Genomic DNA, 23,671 nt, shown 5'->3' with positions numbered 1-23,671 from the left:
AAGTCAACAGTTCAAACACACCAGCTGGTCCTCAGAAACTGGATACAGGGTTGCTACAAGTCAAATCTGACTAGGTGGCACTTAACAACAACAATCCTGTTCAACTGTAGCAGGCTCTTGTTGTCATTATTGTTGTTGTTGTTGTTAAGTGCTGTCGAATCATAGTTGACATCAAATTGATTCTGTTTCATGTTGACCTTATATTGTTCTTGGAAAATTTGTAACAAAATAATCCTATTGATTCACATGGAGTTTATGATCAATTCTTTTTTCATGAGCTGCTATCAAACCAAGCTTCCTAAAACACAGTCATTGACTTTTGAATTTAAATGCAGGAATATATAGTAATTCTCATCATGTTGGTTTTGACTCACTACTTTAGCCTATTTATGCTATTTTAGATTTCAATTCAGCCAACTACTCAGGAATAGTTACATCATGTGAGGAATCTAAAGGCAGTAAAGTTGATGTTTAGTGTGTTATCAATGGCATTCTAGATAAGGCTCACAATCCTCAAATAGTGTTTCAGCTTCTGGACCCATCTTATCTGAGTTGGCATTTGAGATAAAATCTATTCATGGTGCCTGCTTAAATATTCCCTTTTCACTTCATTGTTGTTGTTAGGTGCCATCAAGTCAGATCTGACTCATAGCAGTCTTATGCAAAGCAGAACGAAACACTGCCTGATTCTGGGCCAACCACACTACAGTTTTTGTGCTTGAGTCCATCGATACTGCCTCTTGGCCAGTCCATCTCATTGAGGGTCTTTCTCTTTATCTCTGACCCTCCATCTTACCAAATATGATATCCTTCTCCAGTGACTGGTCCCTCCTGATAATATGTCTGAAGTATGAGAGACGAAGTTTGGCCATCTTGGCCTCCAAGGAGCACTCTAGCTGCACTTCTTCCAAAATGGATCTATTGGTTCTTTTGGCCGCCCATGGCACTTTCAATATTCTCCTCCAATACCATAACTCAAAAGCATCAATTCTTCTATGGTCTTCCTTGTCCACTGTCCAGCTTTTGCATGCATATGAGGTTATTGAAAATACCATGGATTGGATCAGGCGCACCTTAGTCCTCAAGCTGACATCTTTGCTCTTCAACACTTTACAAAGATCTTGTGCAGCAGATTTGTCTAATGCAAAGCATCGTTTGAGTTCTTGATTGTTGCTTCCATGAGTGTTGATAGTTGATCCAAGAAGAATGAAGCCCTTGACAATCTCAATCTTTTTTTCATTGATAAGAATGTTGTTTATTGATCCAATGGTGAAGATTTTTGTTTTCTTTACATTGAGATGCAATCCATACCGAAGGCTGTGCTCTTTGATGCTCATCAGTAAATGTCTTAAGTCCTCTTTACTTTCAGCAAGCAAGGTTGTATCACGTGCATATTGCAGATTGTTAATGAGTTTTCCTTCATCTGGATGCCACGTTTTTCTTCATATAACACAGCTTCTCAGATGATTTGCTCAGTCTACCGGTCGAATAAGTATGGTGAAAGAATACAACCTTGTCGCACACCTTTCTTAAGTTTAAGCCGTTAAGTGTACAGATTCCTCATGAGCACAATTAAGTGTTCCGGAATACTCATACTTTGCAATGTTGCCCATAGCTTGTCATGACCCACACATTCAAAAGTCATTGCATAGTCAATAAAGCACAAGTAAGCAGTGGAGGCCTGTTAAACATCTTTCTGATATTCTCCACTTTCAGCCAAGATACAGCGGACATCAGCAATGACATCCCTCAGTCCACGGCCTCTTCTGAATCCAACTTGAACCTCTGGAAGTTCTCTGTCAATGTATGCTTGCAGCCATTTCTGTATTATCTTTAGCAAAACTTTACTCACATGGGATATCAAAGAGATTGTCCCATGATTTCCGCATTCCGTTTGGTCTCCTCTCTTTGGAATGGGCACAGATATGGATCTCTTCCAATCAGTCGGCCAGATAGTTGTCTTCCAAATTTCTTGGCATAGATGAATGAGTGCCTCCTGTGCTGCCTCACTTTCTTGAAAGATTTCAATTTGTATTCTATCAATTCCTGGTGCCCTGTTCTTTGCCAATTCATTCAATGAAACTTGGACTTCCTCCTTCAGTATCATTGGCTCTTGTACATATGCTACCTCTTGAAACGGTTAAACATTAAACATTTCCTTTTGGTACAGTGACTTTGTGTATTCCTTCTATCTTTTCTTCATGCTTTCTGTATCATTCAATAATTTGTCCAGTGAATCTTTCAAAAACGAAAGTCGAGGCTTGGATTTTTTCTTCAGTTCCCCTAGCTTGAGAAATGTTGAGTGTGTTCTTCCTTTTTGGTTTTCTGATTCCAGATCTTTGCACATTTTGTTGTAATATTTGGCTTTATCTTCTCGAGCTGATCTTTGTAATTTTCTGTTCCGCTCTTGGACCTCCTCATTTCTTCCATTTTCATTAGCATCTCTATGCTGAAGAACAAGTTTCAGTGTCTCTTCTGACATCCATTTTGACCTTTTCCTTCTATATTGTCTCCTCAATGACTTTTTGCTTTCTTCATGTATGATATCCCACATGTCTTCTGGTGTTCTGTCTTTAGTGTTTAATGTATCAAATCTGGTCTTCGGATGATCTCTAAATTCAGGTGGGGTATATTCAAGGTCATATTTTGACACTCATGGACTTGTTTTCATTTTCTTCAGCTTCAGTTTGAATTTGCATATGAGTAATTGATGGTCTGTTCCACAGTCTGCCCCTGGCCTTGTTTTCACTAATGATATGGAGTTTTTACAACGCCTCTTTTTATAGATGTCGTCAATTTGATTTCTATGTATTCGATCTGGTGAGGTCCATGTGTATAGTCGTCTCTTATGCTATCTAAGAAGGTGTTTGAAATGAACAAATCATTGGTTTTGCAGAATTCTATCATGCATTCTCCAGCATTATTTCTATCACCAAGGCCATATTTTCCAACTACTAATCCTACCTCTTTGCTCCCAATCTTTGCATTGCAATCACCAGTAATGATTAATACACTTTGATTGCATGTTTGATCAATTTCAGATTGAAGAAGTTGGTAGAATTCTTCTATTTCATCCTCACTGGCTTTAGTGGTTGGTTCATAAATTTGAATAATAGTGGTATTAACTGGGCTTCACTGTAGGCGCATGGATATTATCATATCACAGACAGTGTTGTACCTCATGACTGATCTGGGTATGTTCTTTTTGGCAATGAATACAACACCATTCCTCTTCAATTATTCATTTCTGGAATAGTAAATCATGTGGTTATCAGATTCAAAATGTCCAATACCAGTCCATTTCAGTTCACTAATGCCTAAGATATCCATGTTTATGTGTTCCATTTCATTTTCCCAGATTCATACTTTGTACATTCCATGTTCTGATTTTCAATGGATGTTTACAGCTGTTTCTCTTCATTTTGAATTGTGACCCATCAGCAAATGAAGGTCCCATGGGCTTTTCTCCCACTGGCTTTACTCCATTTGCATCATCACAGTCAACTCTACTTTGAGGAGGCAGCACTTCCCCCATCACATTTTGAGTGCCTTCCAACCTGAGGGACTCATTTTCCAGCACTATATTTGACAGTGTTTCTCTGCTATTCATAAGGTTTTCACTGACTAAATATTCGTAAGTAGTTATCACTCCTTCTTCCTAACCTGTGTTTGTCTGGAAGCTCATCTGAAACCTGTCCACTATTGGTTACCCTGCTGGTATTTCAAATACCGTTGGCATAGCTTTCAGAATCACAGCAACTCACAAGCCACCAAAGTACGACAAACTGACAGACGAGTGGTGGTTTCTCTTCATTGGAAATACATATTCACAATGTGTAATCAGATTTATAGTCTTTACTTTCTATAATCCTTTTGATTTAGATCTATAAGTTTTAGAATTTGCTCCCATAACAATGCAGTCCAAGGCATGTAATTTAAAGGTTATTTTCCCAAAACCTGCAGCATACATGTGACTTCTCCAAATATCCTAGTTTTAATGTTAGGATCCCCTTCTTCCTAAATCCTCTATTTATTATGGCAGGGTTACTTTTTCTGGTCCTTTCCCACATCACCAATCAGTGGATAATAATATAATCCTTCATGGTTTCTTTCATATCTGAACTGCTAAAATCAAAGCAAGTTGATTATTTATCAAGATTTATAGAAAGAATAAAAGATATCTGAGTGGTAACTAAGGATTCTATTAATACCAACTGAGGGGAGACATGGGGAAAAGTGTCCTTAATAACAGATTACACCAATTGAAGGCAAAAAAAACATGGTTTCTTCCATTTTATACTTCAAAGTATCATCATTACCTTGTGTTAACAGTACCTATGAGATACTTCTTGCTTTCTTCTGTTCTAATGTTAAGCTGATTTTATTACATATAATTCTTTGTATGTACACTGTAAGTTAATGAAAACAGAGATTTTAACTTCTTATTCACTTTAACAATCCCTACTTTGATGTTCAGCACATATTATACACTCAACAGATATTTAATGAATAAGTGAATATGTATGAGATTGAAACCATTAAACATTCCCTGTTGTGTACTCTTGGTAAGTATTGTTTTTCCTCTGCAATAATTTCTATGTAAAAACAGTTTGAAAAAATAATGAACAAGGGCTTTATTTATCAAACATCATTTTCTGAATGTGGTAAATCACAAGAGATAATTTTAAAGTGAAATTGGGAATTACTGACCTAAAACTCCACTCCCATAGCTACCAATTCTTATTCATCCCCCAAACAATACTACATAAACAGTAGAACAATACAGGCTGTTAAGAGAGCATGTTCTTAAGAGTATTTTGTTCAGTAATAAGAATGGTCATGCAGTTATCTACACTGTCCCTTTAATACCTCTCATATGCAAGAATATTTTTTGCTAGGTAACTATTTTGAGTTAAGCCTGCCAATCAGCCCTGGAATCAAAGAAAAGCAAAGTGACTCTCATAACAAAGAATTTATCAGGTTAATCTTGGTTGGCAGATTCCCAGGCTGGCTAACCATTCACTGACAATCTCATAACCTTATGCATCCAAAGCAACAAACAAAAGCAGTGCCTGATTCCAAATCAAACAAGAGGTGAATACAGAATTTTTTGTCACATTTATTTTCATACAAAAGACAAAATGAAATCTAGGATGCAATACAAATAGCACGGGTTAATGAAGAGTACAATAGTCAAGTCATTTTGAGTACAAAGTGTATATTTTTTATTGTACCTTGTGCTGTCATGTCAAGACATAATAATAACTGAAAATTATAGGTCAGTGATGGAGCATAGTCTGAAAAGTTATGCAGACTTTAGTTTGAGTTCCTGTTGTATCACTGTGTTTCTGTGTATGTCAGACAAATTATGTAATCTCTCTGCGTCTCAATTTTCTCAATTATAAAAGATGATAAAAACAGTTTCTAATTTACTGGGTTATTGTACAAATTCAATGATTTAATGATTGAAATATGATTAATACAATTGACATAACTAAATTGCAGGCAAAACCCAAAAGGTAAGAGCACAGTTAGCATTTCTTAAGCTGAAAGTACTGAAGAAATAATTCAAGCCTCGACTTGTAATATTGAAGGATAATATGGACAAAACATTGAATGATTCAGAAAGCATCAAAAGAAGATGCAAGGAACACACAGAGTCACAATACCAAAAAGAATTGGATGATGTTGAATTATTTCAAGAGATAGCATATGATCAAAAGTCAATGGTACTGAAGAAAGAAGTTCAAAGTGGCCTGGATGCACTGGCAAAGAACAAGACTCCAGAAATTGATGAAATATAAGTTGAAATCTTTCAACAAACTAATGTAGTACTGCAGGTACTCACTCATTTATAACAAGAAATATGAAAGACAGCTACTTGACCAACTGATTGGAAGAGGTGATTCAACAGAATATGGAAATCATAGGATCACATGCAACTAAAATTTTACTAAGGATAATTCAAAAACAGCTGCAACAGTACACTAACAGGGCACTGCCAGAGGTTCAAACCAGATTCAAACTAGGACATGGAATGAGGGATATTATTGCTGACGTCAGATGTATTGTGGCTGAAAGCAGAGAATACCAGAATGCTGTTTACCTGTGTTTTATTGACTTTGCAGCAACTTTCAACTATGTGGACCATGACAAGCCATGGACAACATTGCAGAGAATGAGTATACCAGAGCACTTAACAGTGCTTTGAGCAACCTGTACATAAACAAATGGGTAGTATTTCCAACAGAACAAGGAGGCAATAAACGGTTTAAAATCAGGAAAGGTGTACATTAGAGTTTTATTCTTTCACCATACTTATCCAATCTGTACACTGAGAAAATAATCAAAAAGCTGTATTATATGAAGAAGAATGTGGCATGAGAATTGGAGGAAGATTCATTAACAACCTGCAATTTGCAAATGATACAACCTTGCTTGCTGAAATTGAAGGGTACTTAAAATACTGATGAAGATCAAATACCACAGCCTTCAGTATGGGTTACACTTTCAATGTAAAGAAAACAGAAGTCCTCATCAGTAGACCAATATATAACATCATGATAAATGGAGAAAAGATTGAAGTTGTGAAAGCCTTAATTTGGTTTGGATCCACTGTCAACACTCATGGAAGCAGCAATCAAGAATCATATGATACATTGCATTGGGAAATCTATTTTACGAGACCTCTTTAAAGTGTTCAAAAGCAATGATATTAGTTTGAGGACTAACCTGTTCCTGACCTAAGCCATGGTATTTTCAGTAGTTTCATAAGCATGTGAAAGTTGGACAGTGAATAAGGAAGACCATAGAAGAATTGATGCATTTGAGTTATGGTGCTGGAGAAAAATATTAAAAGTATCATGGATTGCTAGAAGAATAAATCAGTGTTGGCAAAGCACAGCCATAAGGTCCCTTAGAAACCAAGATGACAAGACTTTCATCTCTCATACTTTGGACATGTTATCAGGAGGGATCTGTCCCTGGAAGAGGACATTATGCTAGGTAAAGTGGAAGGTCAGAGAAAAAGTGGAAGACCCCAGCAAAATGTATTGGCACTGTAGTAGCAGCAAGAAGTTCGAGCTTAATAACAATTGTGAGACTGCCACAGGACCAGGCTGTATTTCTTTCCATTGTACATAGGTCATTATGATAGTAACCAAGTCAATGGCACCTAACAACAACAGGTTGCAGATCTGAAACATTTTGAATTTGCAAATATTGTGTTATACAGTGAAGCCTGTGAAATAAAAACATGACAAGACTGATTTGCTTTTCTAAATCTTGAAAACTTTCTACCTTTAACACTTTTCTAGTGCTCTCTATTAGCAGAAAATATTTGAGTTTTTCTTCTCTGACAGGTTTTGATCTTATCAGCTTTCACAGGTACCAGCTTTCACAGGTCTTACTATAAATAGATAGAAAGATAGATAGGTAGAGATCTACAGTTAGTTGTACATATATATCTATTTAAACATATATTTGTTTTTGTTAAGTGCCGTCCAGTTGATCCCGACCCATAGCGACCCTGTGTAGGGTTTCTGAGGAGCAGCTGGTGAGTTTGAATCACCAACCTTGCAGTTCAAACAGCTTTGCAGTCTGACGCATTAGCCCACAGCGCCACACCAGGGCTCTTCAGTATAGAAGATGCTAAAGCAAATGGAAGAAATAAGGAGGTATAAGGAGCTCTGGTAGCGTAGTGGTTATGAATCGGGCTGCGAACCACAAGGTCAGCAGTTTGAAACTACCAGCTGCTCTGCGGGAGAAAGATGAGGCTTTCTATTCCTGTAAAGATTTACAGCCTTGGAAACCCTGTTCAGGGTCGCTATGGGTTGGAACCGACTCAACGGCACTTAACGCCAACATACATATTTAGACTTTTTACTCGCATAAAGATTTACAGCCTCAGAAACCCTATACAGAGTTGGAACCGACTCCATAGCACATAACCACTACCTCCACCATACATATTACAACAATAAAAATAAGTAAATAGGAAAAAAATCATTACGTTTTCTCATAAATGATGTATGCTATGTGGTGGTTGATTTTGTTTGCTAACCACCTCCTCTCCTACATTTTTGTATGACAAAACAAAAAATAGCATAATATGCTTATGAAAAACGTGGGGTAAGAGGGCATGGGTTGGGGAAAAAAAATCTTATAGCATCTATGTTATCTGTGTAAAAATACAACAATCCAGGCAAAGCACTTACAGAGTGCCTGGCACACAGAAGTTCTTAATAATTACTATTATAGTTGTGACTATGATATTAATCTAAGGGAAGAAATATTTTGACATAAAATACAATGGATTAAAGCAAAATAGCACTAAAGCATCCAATAACTGAGAACATAGATTTTCTGAAACATTACCCAACCAGCAAGTCCAGCAGCTCCTTACAATTTATTTGGAATTAAACAGAGGCAAATATGCCAGTGTAAGAACCAGGATAGAAATTTGGTAATAATGATGGAGACAGTGGTTTGAAGGAAAAATAAAAGGTTCAAAAGTATTTCTATTTTCAACCTTCTGAGGAAACGCCATATTGTTTTTCAGAGAGGTTGGACCATTTTGCAGTCCCACCAGCAATGCAAGAGTGTCCCAGTCTCTCCACATCCCCGCCAGCATTTATTGTCTTCTCCATTTTTCATCTTTGCTGTTATTGTTGGTGTGAGATGATATCTCATTGCATCTCTCTAATGGCTAGTGATCATGAACATTTCTTCGTATGTTTGTTGGCTGCCCTGATTGATCTCTTCCTTAGTGAAGTGTCTGTTCATATCCTGTGCCCACTTTTTAATTGGATTAGATAAGAATGTTTTTTATTGGTCCAGTGGTGAAGATTTTTGTTTTCCTGACATTGAGATGCAACCCATACGGAAGGCTGTGCTCTTTGATCTTCATCAGTAAATGTTTCAAGTCCTCTTCTCTTTCAGCAAGCAAGGTTGTATCATCTGTATATTGCAGGTTGTTAATGAGTCTTCCTCCAAGCCTGACCTCTGGTAGCTGACAAAATAGTGATTTGGGATAAAGAGATTCCATCTGAAAACTGAGTAGGACTCTTTCAGGGATATTCTATAAGAAGGATCTCACAGGACACTGTCCTAAGGGTTCTCCAAGGTTCTGGTGATTGGATCTCCAAAGTAGAGGGCCTTCAAGTGGTATCTCGCATCACATAAAGGTCTGTGTTTCGTAAGTTTTATTGGCGATCTTGGAAGAAACAAAGTGGTCAGTTCTTGGCCTTATAGGGCTCATAGGTCAGAGAAGCCTTTTTCTGTCAGAATGTTGTTGTTGTTGTTAAGTGCTGTCGAGTCAATTCCGACCCATAGCAACCCTGTATAGGGTTTCCAAGGAGCAGCTGGTGAGCTTGAACTGCCAAACTTGCAGTTCAAATGACTGCAGTCTGACAAATTAACCCATAGAATACATCAAATCTGTTCTTAAAATTATCTTTAAATTCAGCTGGGATGTACTCAAGGTCGTACTTTGGCTCTTGTGAATCTGTTTTTGTTTTTCTTCAGCTTCAATGTGAACTTGAATATGAGCTATTGATGGTCAGTTCTGCAGTTGGTCCCTAACCTATCTCTGACTAGTGATACTGAGCTTTTCCATGGTTTCTTTTCACAGAGATAACCTACTTGGTTTTGTGTATTCCATCTGGTAAGGTCCATGTGTATAGTTGCCATTTATGTTGTTTAAAAATGGATTTCCAATCAATAGGTTATCAGGCATTCTGTCTTGTAATCCCCAAAATTTCTATCACCAAGGATATATTTTTCCAAGTACAGATCCTTCCTTATTGCTTCCAACCTTGCATTCCAATCAACAGTAATTGGAGATATATCTTAATTGCTTGTTTGATGCATTTCAGACTAAAGAAATTGGTTGCTGTTGTTAAGCGTTGTCAGTTCCAACTCACAGTGACCCTGCATAGGGTTTCAGAGGAGTGGCTGGTGAGCTTGAACCACCAACCTTAAGGTTCAAACCAACCTTTGTGGTTCAGTACATTAACCCACAGTGCCACACCAAATTCATCATCACTGACCTAAGCGATTGGTGTATAAGTTTTAATAATAGTGGTATTAACTTTTCTTCCTTATAAGTGTATGGTATTATTCTATCACAGACAGTATTATGCTTCAAGCTAGATTCTGGAATGTTCTTTTTGACAATGAATATGACACCATTATTCTTCAATTTCTTATTTCTGGAGTAAAAGACCATATGATTGTCCAATACAAAATGTCCAATATTAGGTCATTTCAGTTCATGTTTGTATAGGACACTGATGTAAGCATTCCATTTCATTCTTGACAACTTCCAATTTCATAGATTCATACTTAGTACATTCCGTGTTCCAATTTTTAGTAGATATTGCAACTGTTTCTTCTCATTTTGAACTGTGCCACATTAGAAAATGAAGGTCCTGAAAGCTTTACTCCATCAGCATCATTAAGTTTGAATGTACTTTGAAGAGGCATCTTTTCCCCAGTCATACTTTGAGTGACTTCCAACCTGAAAGGTTCATCTTCAGGCACTATATCAAACAATGTCCTCAGGCTAGTTATAAACTTTTCACTGCCAAATTTATTTTAGAAGTAAGTCCCCTGGTCCTTCTTCCTAATCTGTTTTAGTCTAGAAACACCGCTGAAACCTGTCCACCATGGGTGAACCTGCTGGAATTTTAAATATCAGTGGCTTAACTTCCACCATCACAGCAGGGCTAATGCTGCCACAATATAACAAACTGACAGAGGAATGGTGAATTGCTGTCAAGTCGGTTCTGACTCATAGTAACATTATACACACCAGAACAAGATACTGCCTGGTCCTGTGCTATCCTCACAATTGTTGGCTGCCACCATGCCCCATATCCTTGGGAGTCTTCCTCTTTATCTCTGATCCTCCGCTTTACCTACCAAGATGGGCTTCTCCAGGGACTGGTTCTTCATGGTAGTATGTCCAGAATAAGAGAAATGAAGTCTTGTCATCCTGGCTTCTAAGGGGCACTCTGGGTGTTTTGTTCAATTCAGATTCATTTGTTCTTTTGCTAGTCCTTGGTACCTTCAATATTTTTATCCAACACCAAAATTAAATGCATCGAATCTTCTATGGTCTTCCTTATTCAGTGTCCAACTTTCACATGCATATGAGGCAGTTGAAAATACCATGGCTTGGGTCAGGAGCACCTTAGTCCTTAAACTGATATCTTTGCTCTTGAACACTTTAAAGAGGTTTTTTGCAGCAGATGTGACAAATGCAATATGTCATTTGACTTCTTGACTGCTGCTACCATGAGTGTTGATAGTGGATCCAAGCAAATGAAATCTTTAACCACTTCCATCTTTTCTCCGTTTATCATGATGTTATTTATTGGTTCAGTTGTGAGGTGCTCTTTTTCTTTACACTGAGGTGCAATCCATACTGAAGGCTGTGGTCTTTTATCTTGATCAGTAAATATTTTAAATCCTCTTTGCTTCTAGCAAGCAAGGTTGTATCATCTGCATATCGTAGGTTGTTAATGAGTCTTCCACCAATGTTAATGGCACATTCTTCTTTATATAACCCATCTTCTCAGATTATTTACTCAGCATACAGCTTTAATAAGTATGGTGAAAGGATACAACCCTGATGCACATCTTTCCTGATTTGAAACCATTCAGTATACCCTTGTTCTGTTCTATCAACTGCCTCTTGATCAATTTCCTCATAAGTAATTAAGTGTTCTGGAAGACTCATTCTTCACAATGTTATCCATAGTTTATCATGATCTACACAGTAAAAAGTCTTTATATAGTTAATAAAGCACAAGTAAACTACTTTTTGGTATTCTTTGCTTTCAGTCAAGGTCCATCTGACATCAGCAATGATATTCCGAGTTCCACGTCCTCTCCTGAATACAACTTGAATTTTTGGCAATTCCCTGTCGATGTACTGCTATAATCAGTTTTTAACTATCTTCGACAAAATTTTACTTGCATGTGATATTAATGATATTGTATAATAATTTCCACATCCTCTTGGATCACCTCTCTTTGGGATAGGCACAAATATGGATCTCTTCCAATCAGTTGACCAGGTAGCTGTCTTCCAAATTTCTTGCCATAGGTAAGTGAGTCCCTCCAATGCTGCATCAGTTTGTTGAAAGATTTCTATTTGTAATCCATCAATTCCTGTAGTCCTGTTTTATGTCAATGCATTTAATGCAGATTAGATTTTTTCCTTTAGTGTCATTGGTTCTTGAGCATATGCTACCTCATGAAATAGTTGAACATTGACCATTTCTTTTCAATACAGTGTCTCTGTGTGTTCTGTCCATCTTCTTTTGATGCTTCTTGCATCTGTCATTATTTTGTCCATAGACTTCTTCAACATTGCAAATCGAGGCTTGAATTTTTTCTTCAGTTCTTTTAACTTGAGGAGCATTGAGTGTATTCTACCTTTTTGGTTTTCTAACACCAGGTCTGACAACATTTCATTATAATACTTGATTTTGTCTTCTTGGGCTGTCCTTTGAAAATTTCTGGTCAACTCTTTTCCTTCATCGTTTCTTGGTTTATGAGTTGAGCTGCTAACCAAAATTCAGTGGTTCAAATCTACCAGCTACCACATGGGAGAAACATATCAGGCTTTCTGCTCTTGTTGGAAACCCAATAGAGCATTGTTATGAGTCAGAACCAAGTCCACAGCACATAACCACCAACCACCACCACCATACTCAAAAGCAACCTTCAGAATTTCTTATGGCATCCATTCTTGCCTTTTATTTCTTTCCTATTTTTAATCATCTTTTGCTTTTTTCATGTATAATATTCTTGATGTTAACCCAGAATTCTTCTGATCTTTGAACAAATGCATCAAATCTGTTCTTGAGGTGGTCTCTAAAATTGGGGGAATATATTAAAGGCCATATTTTTACTCCTGTGAACTTACTTTCATTTTCTTCAGCTTTACTCTGAACTATCATATGAGCAACTGATGGTCTGTTACACAGTTGGCCTCTGGTCTTGTTTAGGCTGATTATATTGAGCTTTTCCAAGGACTCTTCCCACAGATTAGTCAATTTAATTTCTGTGTGTTCCATCTGGTGAGGTTCATAGTGTTTAGCTGCCTTTTATGTCACTCATGAAAGGTATTTTCAATGGATAAGTCACTGATCTTACAAAATTATATTATAAGCACTCCAGCATCATTTTTATCACCAAGGCCATATTTTCCAAATTTTTATCCTTCCTCATAGTTTCCAACTTTTGCATTTCAATCACCAGAAATTATCAATGCTTCTCAATTGCATGTTTGATGAATTTCAGACTGAAGAAATTGGTAAAATTTTTCAATTTCATCATCACTGGCTTTAGTGGTTGGTACATAAATTTGAATAATAGTGTTATTAATTTGTTTTTCTTGTAAGCATATGGATATTATACTATCACAAACAATATTATACTTTAAGATTGATCTTGAAATATTCTTTTTGATGATGAATGTGACACCATTCCTCTTCAATTTGACATTACCAGCATAGGAAACCTTACGATTGTTGTATTCAAATTGGCCGATATTCAGCCATTTCAGCTCACTAATGACTAGGATATTGATACTTATGTGTTCCTTTTCATTTGTGACAATTTCTAAATTTCTTGGATTTATACTTAGTACATTCTATGTTCCAGTTATTAATGGATGTTTGCAGATGTTTCTTCTCATTTTAAATTATACCCCATCCACAAATGAAGGTCCCAAAAGCTTTACCTGGTGAATGTTGTTGTTGTTAAGTACTATTGAGTTGGTTCCGGCTCACAATAACCCTGTATAGGGTTTCCAAGGAGTACCTGTTGAGTTTGAACCACTGACCTTGCAGTTAGCAGTTCAGTGTTTATTCTATAACACCAAACCAGAACCTGTGAATACTTTTTACAGGAAAATAATCCTTTTTATAGGAAAAGAAACATTCCCAGATTCTCCCTGCTAGCAATCATAAAATCAGGGATCAAAATAAGTGGTCTGATTCCAAAGTTGCACTCTTAGAGACTCTTCCTGTCCTTGTTGCTCAGAGTGGTGGTCTCCAACAGTATCAATGAGGAGACTGTTAAAAATGCAATCTATCAAGCTCTTCTCCATGCTAAATGAAACTGCATTTCAATAAGATTCTAGATGTTTCATGTGCTTATTGCAGTTTGAAAGGATCTGGACTATTGTTTCCTCCCTTTCTCCTGGGCTCTGCTACCAGGATACAACATATAGATGCAGTCCTTACCTTCCAACAGCCTTCATACTGATGAAGGGATGGGAACCAGACCAAACATAAGGAAAAAATAAACCTATTGCCATCATATTGGTGCCTTCTGTGGCAACTCATTTGTTACAGAATAGAACTGCTTCATAAGAGTCTCTTGGCTGTAATCTTTTTGAAAACTGATCGCCATGTCTTTCTTTTGAAGCACCATGGGGTGGGTTCAAATAAGCAAACTTTAGGTTGGTGGCCAAGTGCAAACCATTACATTTAAGTGCTAAATGGAAGGTTCTTGTACAAAGATGTAAATTCCTGCTCTCCACCTCAGACTTACTGAGACTGAGACTGAGTCTATCGGACAGATTCTGGAAGTTTATGTTTAGGAAGATGATTTATCTACCTCCAGAAGTTTAATAGGAGTCCCTGGGTGAGGTGAACAATTAGTAATCTCAGCTACTAACCAAAAGGTTGAAGGTTAAAGTTCTCATAGAGATGCCTTGTAAGAAAGACCTGGTGATGTACTTTCAAAAAAATGGCCATTAATAACTCTCTGGAACATAGCTCTAATCTGACATACTTGGGATCACCATAAATTGGAATTGCTTGATAGCAGTAGATAATGTTTAAGAGTCACTGCTGTTCATGGGTAGGCTCAGAGAATAAGAACACCAGCATATTTCCTACTTTTCCTTTTGCCCAAGTCCTTAGGGCTGAAGAGGTGGATGCAAGAAATCTTTCCAACAATCTGACCAACTGACAATCCGAAGATGCAGAATTGAATTTGGCCCCTCTCTGTGTATTAATTTAGAACATTGAACTCAGAGACCCATGTGATGCCATTTAATATGGTGTGCAAAACTACAGGCACTTACAATTGACCCTCAGGATATTGACTGGTCCCTATGGAAACTGTTTCTTGCTCTAAACCTGCATTTTCTGGCTGCTTCATAGCAATGCCATTGCCCCAGTACCCTTGGGACAGATCTAACAAGACAACAGAGGCCAGGTCCTAAGCAAACACTAACCAATGTCTTGAGCACATCCCAGCCAGGAATCAATTCTCACCTGAGAAGTTGGACCAATGCCTGGTTCCTAAGGAGTCTCAAACACAAATCATTTATTAGCCACTATGATGCTTTCCTACTGCTGACAACTGCTAGCCAGGCTTAATAGAAAGAAGTAGAAAAATAAATGCAAGCAAATTATTCCCAAGACTTTGAGTTTAAAAAGTCAAAATCAAAAGAAAAAAAAGTAGATAGGAATTAAGGTAGTTAATTTGCCCTTTTACAAATATAGTAAGAATCATAACTAATACTGATTGACTGTTTACTACATGCCAAGCAAGCAGTAAAGAATCAACATGTATCCTTCAATTCTCCCAACAGCCCGGGTAAGTAGAGATTGTTTTAGTTATCCCTATTTGACACAGAGATGTAAGACTGTCACTTTATAGGAAGAGAGAGAGAAGAAAGTAAGGAAGGAAGAAAAAAGGAAAAGGGAGGGAGGTAAAGGACAGAGATGGAAGTAAAAATGACTGTGGATGATCTAAAGCAAAATATACTTCTTTGAGGATAAACTGATTTTTTTACTTAATTTGAAACAATTGAAATACCCAATGATTGACTTGTGTCATGTCCTGTAAACTCAGATAAAAATAACAGTCTTATATTTAATGTCCTTTCTTCCTCTGACCCCAAATAACACAATATACACTTGCACACAGAAACCCTCACACACAATGTTTGTTTCCTAATTATGACTTGTTTGAGAATGAATGGAAAATTTGGCAATCTGATTAACTGTAGCTCACAATAAAATTGCACTAAATGCATTTGGGTGTTTTATATGCCCTTTGTTTCTCATTTTCCTTGGAAGATTGTCAAGTGTTTAATGAAATGAATACATTGGGATTTTTTATCTCTCATAGCCAACACTAACAACTGGTAGTAACTCACATCCTTTGAGCTTGTGCAATATGCCAGGCCCTGGAGTAAGTGACTTGTCTAAGAGGTGGAGATAGAATAGAAATTCAGGAAGCTGAGCACCTCTTTTTAGTACTATGTTAAACATGAAGCTACAATAATGTTGGCAAAAAATTTCAGTCTCACATCAGCTACATTTATTGCTTGTTACACTGTAGAAAAGCAAAACTGTACTTTAGTTAATTGTTTTTAATAGTTCTAGAGGCAAGGTCTCAGAAAGACATCACCCCTCAATAAGCAGTGCAAATTGACTTCCACCTAGAATTCTGGGGGAACAACTAAGATTATTGAGTGTTTATTAAGGAGTTGTGGTGCACATATGATCATTCAGCTGCCTCTCCCTAACCTCTGTGGGAAGTACAAATTTTCATCTTGAGTTCATTGAACATGACAGACTGCTTCACAGGACTGATACATCGTTGTCTTCTACTAGCATCTATAATTCTTCTTAATTCCCTGATACCAAAGTCTAGCTGGAAGACTTCAGTTAAATTCTCAGACAGTGTACCTCATGTGCAGCCACCAACTTTCTGCCAGTGGAGGCTTGTGTGTCGCTCAGATGTTAAACAGGTTTCAGGTGGGTTCTGGACTAAGACACATTAGAAAGAAAGGCCTGGCAATTTATTTCAAAAAATTAGCCAACGAAAATCCTGTGGATCACAGTGGTCCTATCCAAAATTGGTTATGGGGTTAGTGCAGTTTCATTGTGCATGGGTCAGAGGGGACAGCAGTACAGCAGCTAACAATAACATTCTGTGACTAGGATTCATAAATTCAGCAGAATTTAATCAACTGACTTCCATGTGCCTAGCACCACTCTGTACACATCACACACTAAGCCACATTTTATATAGTGGTGTCTCCTTTATCTGTGCTGCTACAATGCAAATACCACATGTGGATACCTTTAATAAACAGAAATTATTTTTTTCACAGATAGGAGCCTAGTAGTCTGAATTTAGGGTACCAACTCTGGGGAAGATTTCATCTCTCTGAAGGAATGCCCTTATCCCTTTTGAGCTTCTACTTTTGGGTGATTTTCTTGTGTCTTGGCATCTCTCCTCCTCATCTCTGCTTGGTCACTTTCTTATTTAATCTCTTTGATATATCAAAAGTGAGGCTACTTTGAGTTGGAACACACTCAATGGCTATGGATGTATATATATCTCAGTAGAGTTTGACTTAAGACACTCCTACACTAATATGTGTGACGCTGTGTGTTAATGCGCCAGACTGCAAAGCCACTTAAACTGCAAGGTTGGTAGTTCAAGCTCACTAGCTGCTCCTTAGAAACCCTATACAGGGTTGCTATGGGTCAAAATCAACTCGATGGCACTTGACAACAACAACAACACTAATATATTAACATAACAAAGAAGACCCATTCTCAAATGGTATTATAGCCACAAGTATTGGGGTCAGAAATTGCAACATGTATTTTGGGAAGACACAATTCAATCCTTAATGATAAGGTAATAGGTTTAAAGTGGTTACATGTAGCTGGAATTCTCACTAGAACTGTTTTGACTCTGGAGCCTCTTTATCAAACATTATGCAATGAAGATTATGAATAGGTTAACACATTACTCACCCTGGAGGAACCATGACACCAACACTAGTGTTGGTGGTGGCTGTGTGCCACCTAGTTGGTTTCAACTCATAGTGACCCTTGTAAAGGGTTTCCAGGGGCAGACTGTGGAACAGGCCATCAATTGCTTATATGCAAGTTCAAGCTAAAGGTGAAAAAAGTTGAAACAAGTCCATAAGAGCTAAAATATGACCTCAAACATATCTCAAATGAATTTAGAGATTATCTCAAAAACAAATTTGATTAATTAGACACTAATGACAGAACATGAGAAGAGTTGTGGGATGATATCAAGAATATCATACAGGAAGAAAGTAAAAGGTCATTAAGAAGACAAGAAAAAAGAAAAAGACCAAAATGCATGTCAGAAGAGACTCAAACTTGCTCCCCAGAATAGAGATGCTAAAGCAAATGGAGGAAATGAGGAAGTATATGAGTAAATAGAAAATTTCAAAGGGCAGCTTAAGAAGACAAAGTCAAATATTATAATGAAATGTGAAAATACCTGACACTAGAAAACCAAATGGGAAGAACATTCTCAGCATTTCTCAAGCTGTGGGAACTAAATTAAAAATTGAAGCCTAGACTTGAAATGTTGAAGGATTCTGTAGGCCAAATACTGAATGATGCAGAAAACGTCAAAAGAAGATGGAAGGAATACAAGAGTCATTGTACCAAAAAGAAATGGTCAATGTTCAAACATTTCAAGAGGTACCATATGATCAAGAGCCAATGATCCTGAAGGAAGAATTAAAGGTACACAAAAGACATTGGCAAAGAATAAGGCTCTAGGAATTCAAATTGAAATCCGTCAACAAAATGATGCAACCCTGGAGGCACTCACTCATCCATGCCAGAAAATTTGAAAGACTACTAACTACCTGGCCAACTGATAGGAAGAGATCCATATTTGTGCCCATTTCAAAGAAAGATAACCCATGGAATGTGGAAATCATCAGACAATATCATTAATACCACATACAAGTAAAATTTTGCAAAAGATCATTCAAAAACAACTGCAGCAGTACTGTTTTTGATGGAGAACTGCCATAGATTCAAGCTGGATTCAGACAAGTACATAGAGTGAGAGATATCATTGCTGAAGTCAGCTGGATCTTGACTGAAAAGACGTTTCCCTGTGCTTTATTGACTATGTAAAGACTTTAGATTGTATGAATCGTTACAAGTTATGGACAATGTTATGGAGAATGAGTATTCCAGAACACTTAATTGTATTCATAAAGAACCTGTATATATAGAGAGGCAGTTGCTCAAACAGAACAAGGAACTGAATGGCTTAAAATTAGGAAAAGTGTGCACCAGGGTTGTATTATTCCACCATAGTTATTCAATCTGTATGCTGAGCACAAATCTGAAAAGCTAGGTTATATGAAGAAGAATGTGGCATCAAGTTTGAAGGAAGACTCATTAACAACCTGTGTATGCAGATGATACAACCTTGCTTGCTGAAAACCCAGAGGGTTTAAAATACTGATGAAGATCAAAGACCACAGTCTTTGGTATGAATAACACCTCAACGTAAAGAAAACAAAAATCCTCTTCATTGGACCAATAATAACGTCAAGATAAATGTAGAAAAGATTGGAATTGTCAAAGGCTTCATTGTGCTTGGATCATCCATGAACACTCATGGGAGCAGCAGTCAGAAATCAAATGATATATTGCATTATATAGGCAAAGCAGCTGCACAAGACCTCTTCAAAGTGTTCAAGAGCAAAAATATCAGTTTGAAGACTAAAGTGCACATTACCCAAGCCATGGTATTTTCAGTAACATTATATATGTGTGAAATTTGGGCAGTGAATAAAGACGATTGAAGAATTGATGCATGTGAGTTATGGTGCTGGAAGAGAATATTAAAAGCACTCTGCCAAAAGAACAAACAAATCTGTGTTGGAAGAAGTATAGCCAGATGTTCTTCAGAAGCCAGGATGGTCAGTCTTCTCTCATACTTGACATATTATCAGGATAAGGACATCATGCTTGGTAAAGCAGAGATTCAGCAACTAGACCCCATAACTAGATGGATTGGCATAGTGGTAGCAGCAATGGGCTCAAGCACAGCAATAATTGCAAAGTTGGCCCAGGGCCAGACAATGCTTTGTTCTGTTGTGTATACAGTTGCTATGAGTCAGAAAACATTCAATGGTACCTAACAACAACAACAACAACAACAACAATAAATCTTTACACTAGCAGAAAGCTCATCTTTCTCTTTTGGAGCTACTGGTGGATTTGCATAGCTGACCTTGCAGTTAGAAGTCCAATTCCTATTTCACTGTGCTACCAAGGCTCATTTCACCAACACTTCTTGTAGTTGTTGTTAAGTGTTGTTGAATCAGTTACTATACAAAATTATAGTAACCATTTCAGAAAGTATTACACAATTGATGTAGAGGGCCTCTGGATATATCACAGAAGGCACCAATAAAAAAAATCCACAGTCATCTAATTGATTCCAATTCATATTCGTGCTGTAAAGGGTTATGGAAGCAGAAAACCTCATCTTTCTCTTACAGAGTTGCTGGTGGGTTTAAACTGCCAACATTGCTGTTAGCAGTCAAATGTTTATCCTATAGTGCCACCAGAAGATAATAATAATAATAACAATGGATACTGTAATGAATGAGTCCTGGTATGGAACTATAGGACAAGCACTGGTTTGAAAAGTTGGCAGTTCAAACCCACCAATCAAGAGGAAGAATTGATCTAGAAGATCAGGAATTCTTCCATGAGAAAGAGATGGTTCTGTTGAGACCTGAAAAGTCAACCATGGGAGGAGGAAAGGAGTTTGGTCATTACTTTTTTCTTTTCATTTTTTACCCTCTGATCTTGAGAAATGACATTGATGATGAATATCTTATTATTATAAAGTAAGTAAATATTAAAAAAAAAAAAAAAAACTTCAAAATATGGGCTTGCACAAAGATTAGGCCAAGTCTTTTCAACTTCCTAAATCTACAGTCCTGCCTTCATAATAGTCTCTTTCCTAATGAGCCCTAAAGCTCTGAACCGTCCTCAATTATTCAAAGAAGATTAAAATATTTTCTCTCTACTCTATTTCTGCTGTGCATAAGGTCGCTATGGGTCGATACCGACTCAATGGCACTGAACAACAACAACAACTCTATTTCCAGCCTTCCTTCCACCTAAAAAGAAGCCTGAAAAAAAAAAAACTTGAAATAAATTTTCTTCTTAGTTCAAGCTAAGCAGAATAGCAAAAATAGCAATAATAAAAACCAACCCATTTCCTAAGAATTCTAGTTATGTGATTTTTTTTTTCTAATAGCTGCAGCAGTATCATTTAGGCAGACCTTGGTTGCAGTGTGAGGAATTTAGGTTACACAAAAGTAATTTTCTTAGGCTCAATGCCAAACAATAATCTATTGACCAAACATTTAAATTTTCCATCTGTGAACAACGTTTTTATTTTTCTTTAAATATTTTTTATATTATCAACTCCAACTTATACTAAGGTTGCTGTTGTTGATGTGGTCGAGCCAATTCCAACTCATAACGATCTGATATAGGGTTTCTGAGGAGCAGCTGGTGAGCTTGAACCACTGACCTTGGGATTCAAACTAACTTTGCAGTCCAGCGCATTAAACCACAGTGCTACACCAAGACTCCATGGTAAGGTTATTTCCCCCAAAAGTCAGAGGATAAAAGCAATCTCTCATAATCCCCTCCATTCCTTTTGCTTATAATATTTAATGGCTTTCTATAACTGTATCAGTCCCCATGATTTCTCCTCTGTTTTACTCTTGTTCATTTTTAGCGTAATAACTACCTCATTCTATGTATCATCTTGCTGAAAATTTCAGGAAATAGCCAGGTAAGAGAAATGCACTCTTTGAATTTAGAACAGTACATTATGTGTATACTTTTATATTATGTTCCATTTGTACTACTCCAATGCCATTGGTCAAGCTCAGTGGTAAACTAAAATGACTGCAATGTTTTCCATTTGGAAAGGATGGCTTATTTAGAAAATACATAATAGCTTTATTTTCTTTACCATTAGACATATAGTTTGATGCTTTTGTCCTGTGAACCAGTTCTAGGAATCAGGCCACCAAATTTGAGCCATTTGCCATCGCCAATAAAATTATTGCCACTATATTGTTTACAAGTCTCTTCTTAACCCTAAAGAACTGATAAACTTTAGAAATGCTTTGTCTTTATCAAAGGCTTATGTTGTTGTTGCTGCTGTATGCTGTGGAGTTAGTATCAATTAAAGGTGATCTTACAGGACATAGAAATACTGTCTCATAGGGCTTCCTAGGCTGTAATATTTACAGAGACAGATTTTCATGTCTTTTCTCTAGCAGAAAATAGGTTCAAATTGCCAGCCCTTCCTTTAGCAACCAAGAGTTTTAACCATTGTACCACTGAGAACCAGAGTCTCTGGGTGTTGCAAACAACATTTTTCTGTTAATCAAAAGGTTGAAGGTCTAAGCCCACCCAGAGGTGCTTTGAAAAAAAAAAAAAAAAGCTTGTCAATCTACTTCAAATATATATATATATATCAACCTTTAAAAACCCTATGGCAGATAAGATAGAAGTGCAGTGAGGAGCTCTGTCAGCAACAACACAGAATACCAGACCAAGCATGCTCAGGCGATGGTACCAGAACTTTGAACCACATTTAAAGGAATATTTACAAGTTTGGAAGTATTAGAGCTAGGGGAATTTGTAGCAGAAGCAAGAAATCCATTGCTTTCTAATTCAAGATGTTCAGCTGCACCCAGAGCCGCCATCTTGAGTGAGACCAAGAGGGGAAAGGATCAGAGCAGTCTTGGATGCCTGACAGAACCATGGAGATAAAGGTGTGGACATTCTTTTTTTTTTCTTTTCCAATGTGTTCATTAGTCGCTCACTGGCTGCGCACCTCCATTCTGGTGACTACAGGGGGTTCTTGAGCAAATGGACACCACACTCACACTTCTGGAGGGTTCTAATATGCATGTGCACAGATCTCCTTGAAATTTAAAGTGACAATTTCCACTTAATACCAAATGACAGTGCAAAATGGTCACAGCCTACCCTGAACAGTTTATCACTAGGAAAAAGGCCTAAACGGGGATTGTGAATTGGGATAAGTAGACAAAAAAGAAAATAGGATAAAACTAAACCCTGAGTTATGTCACAATGACCAACAGTGGCATCTTGAAATTTCTCAGGAAGAGGAGCAAAAAGGGAAGCCCATCTGCTTATCACATCTACCTTGAGGCAATCAGAAAGTATTAAAAATACCAAATGATACACCCATGTAAATATTAAGGCCACAGATAACTCCTGAATATGTCCAAAAGACAGAAGCAGATGACCATATCAGCACATGTCCAGAAACAAGATAAAGTGACTGAGGCAAATGAGCTGGAAATAGACCTACACTCCATACTGGAACATGAGCATGCTATGGAAATGCCTGTGAAGGAATTCAGAAAAATGATTATAAAATGTATCAAAATACTATACAATGGAGTTGAGAAAAATAAGGAAAAAGTCAGGAAAGTGCAACAGGAACAATCAAATAAGATAGATACAGCATTGGAAATAATTCAAAACCTACAGAAAGAGGTCCAAACAATTAATAACAGAATATCAGAAATGGACAATACACTGAAAGGGCAAAGGAGTAGAAATGAAGAGATAGAAGCCAGAACTAGTAAGTTAGAAGATAAATCTCTCAACACTACTAAGATGGAAGAGCAAGTACAAAAAAGGATTAAAAAAAATCTGAAGAAGGCCCAAGATTCATTATGGACAACATGAAGAGGAATAATTTAAGAATTATCAGTGTTCTGAAACAGGAAGCATCAAACAAGTCCACAGAGGAA

The sequence above is a fragment of the Chrysochloris asiatica genome, unplaced genomic scaffold (genome assembly GCF_000296735.1).
Source record: "Chrysochloris asiatica unplaced genomic scaffold, ChrAsi1.0 scaffold00232, whole genome shotgun sequence".
Lineage (NCBI taxonomy): Eukaryota > Metazoa > Chordata > Mammalia > Afrosoricida > Chrysochloridae > Chrysochloris > Chrysochloris asiatica.
Note: the sequence above shows the minus strand (reverse complement) of the source record.